This window comes from Odocoileus virginianus, chromosome 32 (genome assembly GCF_023699985.2).
Source record: "Odocoileus virginianus isolate 20LAN1187 ecotype Illinois chromosome 32, Ovbor_1.2, whole genome shotgun sequence".
NCBI lineage: Eukaryota > Metazoa > Chordata > Mammalia > Artiodactyla > Cervidae > Odocoileus > Odocoileus virginianus.
This window is the reverse complement of record NC_069705.1, coordinates 2013135-2019134: the sequence shown is the minus strand read 5'-3', so window position 1 is coordinate 2019134 and position 6000 is coordinate 2013135.

The following is a 6000-nucleotide window of genomic DNA, read 5'->3' as shown; positions in this document are numbered from 1 at the left end:
AGCCCATGGAGTTGGAAGAGTCGGACACAACTGAAGCAACTTAGCACTGTTTTACGTATAGTCAGATTCCACTTGCTAAAACTTTTGAAAGGAATTTGCATCTGCGCATGCACATTCAGGAAGGACATTTTTTTTTTTTTTAGTAATGCTTTCGTCTAGTATTGGAATCTGTGTAACGCTGGCCTCAGAAAATAAGTTGGGAGATATTCTCCTACAATTTTCTGGAAGAATTTATGTATAACTGGTTTTATTAAGTGTTTGGTAGGATTTACCAGTGAGAACAATGCCTGAAGTATCTTTGTGGAAGGTTTTAAAACTATAAACTCCAATTCTTTGATAGATGTAGGATTATTTGAATGATTTCTTCTTGTATATCTTTTAGTAGACTATGTCATTCAAGGAATTTTCCCATTTAATCTAAGTTGTTCAATGTTGTGGTGTAAGGTTGTTCATATTATTTCTTATTCTTTTAATGCGTGTAGGATCTTTCATTCTTTTATATGTAATCTATTTTGGCCTTGCTGCATAGCACGTGGGATCTTGGTTCCCCAACCAGGGATTGAACTTGTGCCTCCTGCAATAGAGGCACAGAGTCCTAGTCACTGGACAACTGGGAAATTCCTGGATCTTTCACTCTTTATATTGCTAATTCATGTCTTATCTTTTTGCTTTCCTGGCCAGTCTCCTTAGAGTTTAATTGATTTCATTAATCTTTACAGCAAACCATCTTTCAGTTTCATTGATTTTTTCTTTTGCCTCCATGCTTTTCATTTCATTGATTGCAACTCTTTATTACTTCCTCCCTTCCATTTACTATGGGGTTATTTGCTTTTCTTTCTCTAATTTCTAAATGTAAAAGCTTGATTAATTGATTTGAGATGTTTCCACGCTTCTAATATAACTGTTTCGTGCTCTCAATGTCCCTCTAAGCACTGATTTAGTTGCACATTATGATATGTTTCATTTTTATTCATTAAAACACTTTCTAATATCTCTTTTAATTTCCTGGTTGACCCATGTGTTGCTTGATTTGCAAACATTTGCTGATTTTCCAGATACACTTCTGTAATTAATATCCAGCTTAATTTCATTTTATCAGAGATCACATTGTGTACAATTTCAATCATCTTAAATATAGTAAAATTAGTTTTATGACCCAGAATATAATCTATTATGACCCAGAATATTTTGTGTACACTAGTGAGCATGTGGATTCTTCTGTTGCTGGTACAGTGTTCTATAAATCTCAGTTAGTTGACATTATTTCTCATGTTTTCTATATCATTACTCATTTTCTTTCTACTGATATTTTTGATCAATTATTGATATGAGACTGTTGAAATTTTAACTCTAATTGTAGATTTGTCTCTTTTTGTTTTCTCCTTTTTTGCTTATTTCGAAGGTCTGCAAGTACATTTATGATTGTCAAATCCTCTTGATGAATTGACCCTTTTATCATTCTAAAATATTCATTTTTATTCCTGGTTAATAAACCTCATTCTAAAATCACCTTTTTTATATTAATACATCCATTCCAGTGTTCTTTTTCAAATCTTAATTTGTTATAATATCACTTCTGTCTTAAGTTTTGGTCTTTTGACCACAAGGCATGTGGGATCTTAACTTCCCAACCAGGGACTGAACCCACACACCCTGCTTTGGAAGGCAAAGTCTTAACCACTGTACCACCAGGGAAGTCCCTCCAGTATTCTTTTTTTTTTCCTCCAGTATTCTTTTGATTAATGTTTGCCTGGTGTATCTCTTCTCATTCTTTATTACTAATTTGTCTTTGTATTTAAAATTTCTTCCTTATAGACACCACACATTTGGCTCATACTTTTATCCCATCTGATTATCTGTACCTTTTACTTGGATGTTTATACCATATATATTTAGTATAATTGCCAACATGGTTGAATTTAAATCTATCATTTTTGCAACAGTTTTCTATTTGTCTCTTCTGTTCTTTGCTCCTTTTTTCTTCTTTCCCTGTTTCCTGGACTGAATAATTTTGTGACTCCATTTTATTTCTAGTATTGGACTAGTAACTATACCTCAGATTTATTATTATTCCTTGTAGTGGTTGCTCTAGAATTTATAATATGCATCTTCAGCTTACCCCAGTACCTGCAAATATTATGCATTACTGTATGTGTAGTGTAAAACCCTGTGACAGCTACTTCCATCTCCCCTAACAACCCCATCATCCACTTTATTCTACTTATGCCTTAAGCTCCATGTGTGTTGTTTTCAATTTGCCTTTAAATCAATCATAAGATTTTAAAAAAAATTTTTCTTATCCAGACATTTCTCATTTCTAGTACTATCTTTCTACAAACCGACATTTCCATCTAATAAAGGATATACCCTGTCCTCTTCTTTCTGAAGAAATGTTTTCCACACTTCTGGCCGTTCAGGTCAGTGGTGATAACTGTCTTAGCCTTTTCTTTATGTGTCTGAGAAACTCGCTATTTTGCCTTCATTCCTAAGAGACTTTTTTTTTTCTGAATACGGAATTTCAGGTCGATTTTTAATCTTTCAATATTCAAAAGATTTCTTTTCTCCTTCTCAATTATATAGTTTCTAATGATAAGCCTAATGTAATTCTGTATAGCTTTATATATAAAGTGGGCTTCCCTTGTGGCTCAGCTGGTAAAGAATCTGCCTGCGATGTAAGAGACCTTGGTTCGATCCCTGGGTTGGGAACCCTGGAGAAGGGAAAGGCTACCCACCCCTGTATCCTGGCCTGGAGAATTCCATGGACTGTATAGTCAGCCATGGGGTCGCAAAGAGTCGGCCATGACTGAGCGACTTTCACTTTATATATAATGTGTCTTTTATTCCTCTGGTAAATGTTAAGATTCTTCTCTTTACCACTGATGCTCAGTAACTTTAGCATAACGCGCCTTGGTGTGGTTATGGTTTTGTTTATTGTGCTTGGTCTTCATTAAACTCCTTGAGTTTGTGGATTCATGGTTTTCATTCAATTTGGGAGTATTTCAGCCATTATTGCATCAAATCTCTCTCCTAACCCCCAATAAAGGGTAAGTACAGCCTCAATACTAAGATGATACCCTCCTGTGGACTCTACCCAAAGCTGATGGTGTTGAAAGCCTTCCATTCTGGCTTCTGGAAACAGACGCTACTTCCACTCATATGAGAGCTCTGGGAATAGTTTTACGTGCTCTATTTTGGTGGTTTCTTCCCCAATTAATTTGTTCTCAATCACGTGCAGATGAATACTCATTCACAGCCTGCAGACACCTGAGGTTCTAGATAGATGCATCTTTCCCCTTTCTGGTTCCCTGTCTTGCAAATGTCAGCTAGAGACCTTGCTCTCTCTCAGCAGTGATATTTCCATCCTCAACTGAGCAATAATCTTGCTGGGCTCTGGGCTGAGGTCTGAGCATGTCTCAGTGCAGTAGGCTGGGGCAGTTAGCTGGTTCCACTTCACTTCTCGTTTCAGTCACCATTGCCCTACCCTATTGTCCAATATCTTAAAAACCATTGTTTCATATAGTCTTTCAGGCTTTGCAGTTATTTAAGGCGGGGAGGATAAACCCAGTCCCCAATACTTGATCAAGGTCAGGGCAGAAGTTCTTACTTGCAGAGTTTTTTAAAACACAGAGCCAAATTCGTCTCTCAGAAACTCCGATTCAGGTAGTCCGGAATGGAATCTTCGAATCTTTACTTATTAAAAAGTACTCAGGTGATTCTGACACATAGGAAGAACCGGAAACTTACCTTGATACAACAGGCAAAGGCCTGTTCAGACATTCTTCTAAGGAGAAGGAAGGACAGACCTTTTAATTTTTAACACTTTTTTCTGGAAGACCCAGCTGAAAACCACGAAGCGGGCAGGTACAGGATAAAAGCCCTACTCGAAGGCATCAGCAAGCAACTGAAGGGACTGGATTTAAGAGGATCCAGTCTCGACTAAGGGGAAACTTTACACACAGGTGGGGTGACATCCTCCAGCACCTTTGTTCCTCGGGGAAATTCAAGGCCAGAGTCCGAGTTTGGGAACAGAGCCACAGAAGAGGCCCCGAGAGGCAAAGAGACCAGCAGGAACTGTGGCAGTTCATTAAGGCTGGAGAGACAGAATCACAAGAGGGGCCAGATTTCCAGTGAAAAGGGACAAGTGAATAACTGAGCCCAAGTCTCTGCTGGTTACCCTCAAGTTTCTCTCTCTTTCTCTTTTTTAAAAGATATATGGATCTTTATTTTTATTTATTTTCTTGGTTGTACCTTGTGGCATGTGCAACTTCCCTGATCAGGGATCGAACATGGGCCCCCTACATGAAGAAGCGTGCAGTCTTAACCACTGGGCCAGCAGGGAAGTCCTCCCTCGAGTTTCGGAAGATGCCTGAGACAGAAGGTTGTGTGTCCTCGGTTGCTCAGTCGTCCGACTCTTTGTGACCCCGTGGACTGTAGCCCGCCAGGCTCCTCTGTCCATGGGATTCTCCAGGCAAGAATACTGGAGTGGGTTGCCATTTCCTTCTTCAGGGGATCTTCTGGACCCAGGGATCGAACCCAGGTCTCCTGCATTGCAGGTGGATTCTTTACTTGCTGAACCAGAAGGTTAAGCCCTGGGAAAGCAGAGTGGAGGTTTTTGCCATCTCAGGGCTTTGAGGAAACCAGCATTAGATTTCAGTGTCTGCAGTGACCACTGTGGGCTCCAGGGAACACAGACTCTCAGTTGGAACACCTGGAAGGCTGTTCTGTAGGAGCTGCAGCAAAACAGAAGGGGATCAAGTCTTGCCAAAACCCAATCTCAGCTGTGGTTTAAAATATGTGCACAATTAAAACCCATGATAACGGTGAACACAAAAGGGGAAGGATTAAGTGGACAACAATATTATTCTATGCTCTTAGCATTTGGAGGAAAGTGGCAAAAATAATCCTTTATAGTATAGTGTAATAAGTCAATCTTTTTGCTTTTTCATACAGTTCATAGGGTTCTCAAGACAAGAATATGGGAGTGGGTTGCCATTTCCTGCTCTGGTAAACAGTTCTGGACTGTTTTGTCAGAACTCTTCACTGTGACCTGGCTGTCTTGGATGGGTCTCTTCAGCATGACTCATAGCTTTATTGAGTTATGCAAGCCCCTTCACCAACAGGCTGTGATCCATGAAGGGAGAAAGGGAAAGATACACCCATCTGAGTGCAGAGTTCCAGAGAATAGCAAGGAGAGACAAGGAAGCCTTCTTAAATGAACAATGCAAAGAAATAGAGGAAAACAACAAAGTGGGAAAGACTAGTGATCTCTTCAAGAAAACTGGAGACATCAAGGGAATATTTCATACAAAGATGGGCATGATAAAGGACAGAAACATCAAGGACCTAACAGAAGCAGAAGGAATTAAGAAAAGGTGGCAAGATTACACAGAAAAACTATACAAGAAAGGTCCTAATGACCCAGATGACCACAGTGATTGTGATCACTCACCTAGAGCCAGACATCCTGGAGTGTGAAGTCAAGTGGGCCTTAGGAAGCATGATTATGAACAAAGTTAGTGGAGGTGATGGAATTCCAGCTGAGCTATTTAAACTCCAGAAAGATGATGCTGTTAAAGTTCTGCACTCAATGTATTAGAACATTTGGAGAATGCAGCAGTGGCCACAGGACTGGAAAAGGTCAGTTTTCTTTCCAATTCCAAAGAAGAGCAATGCCAAAGGATGTTCAAATTATCATACAGTTGGGCTCATTTCACAGTAATTACATTAAATGTAAATGGACTAAAACTGTTGGAACAAGGATAGAGCAACCATCCAATTTGAGGTTTAGCTGAACTCTGCATAAAATGTAGTTAATAGACAAAGCTGAAAAGGCAGGGATATCTAGAGTGAAATGTGGAAATGGGACAAACTTTGAGCTGCCAGCCCAACAGGGCTGAATTCTGAGTAAGCTTGAACCAAGAGAAACTATCCTTTGGATACTGTGGCTTTCTTTTTAGCACGCAAAAGATGAAGACCTGAATCAGTCTTTTGAGAAGACTG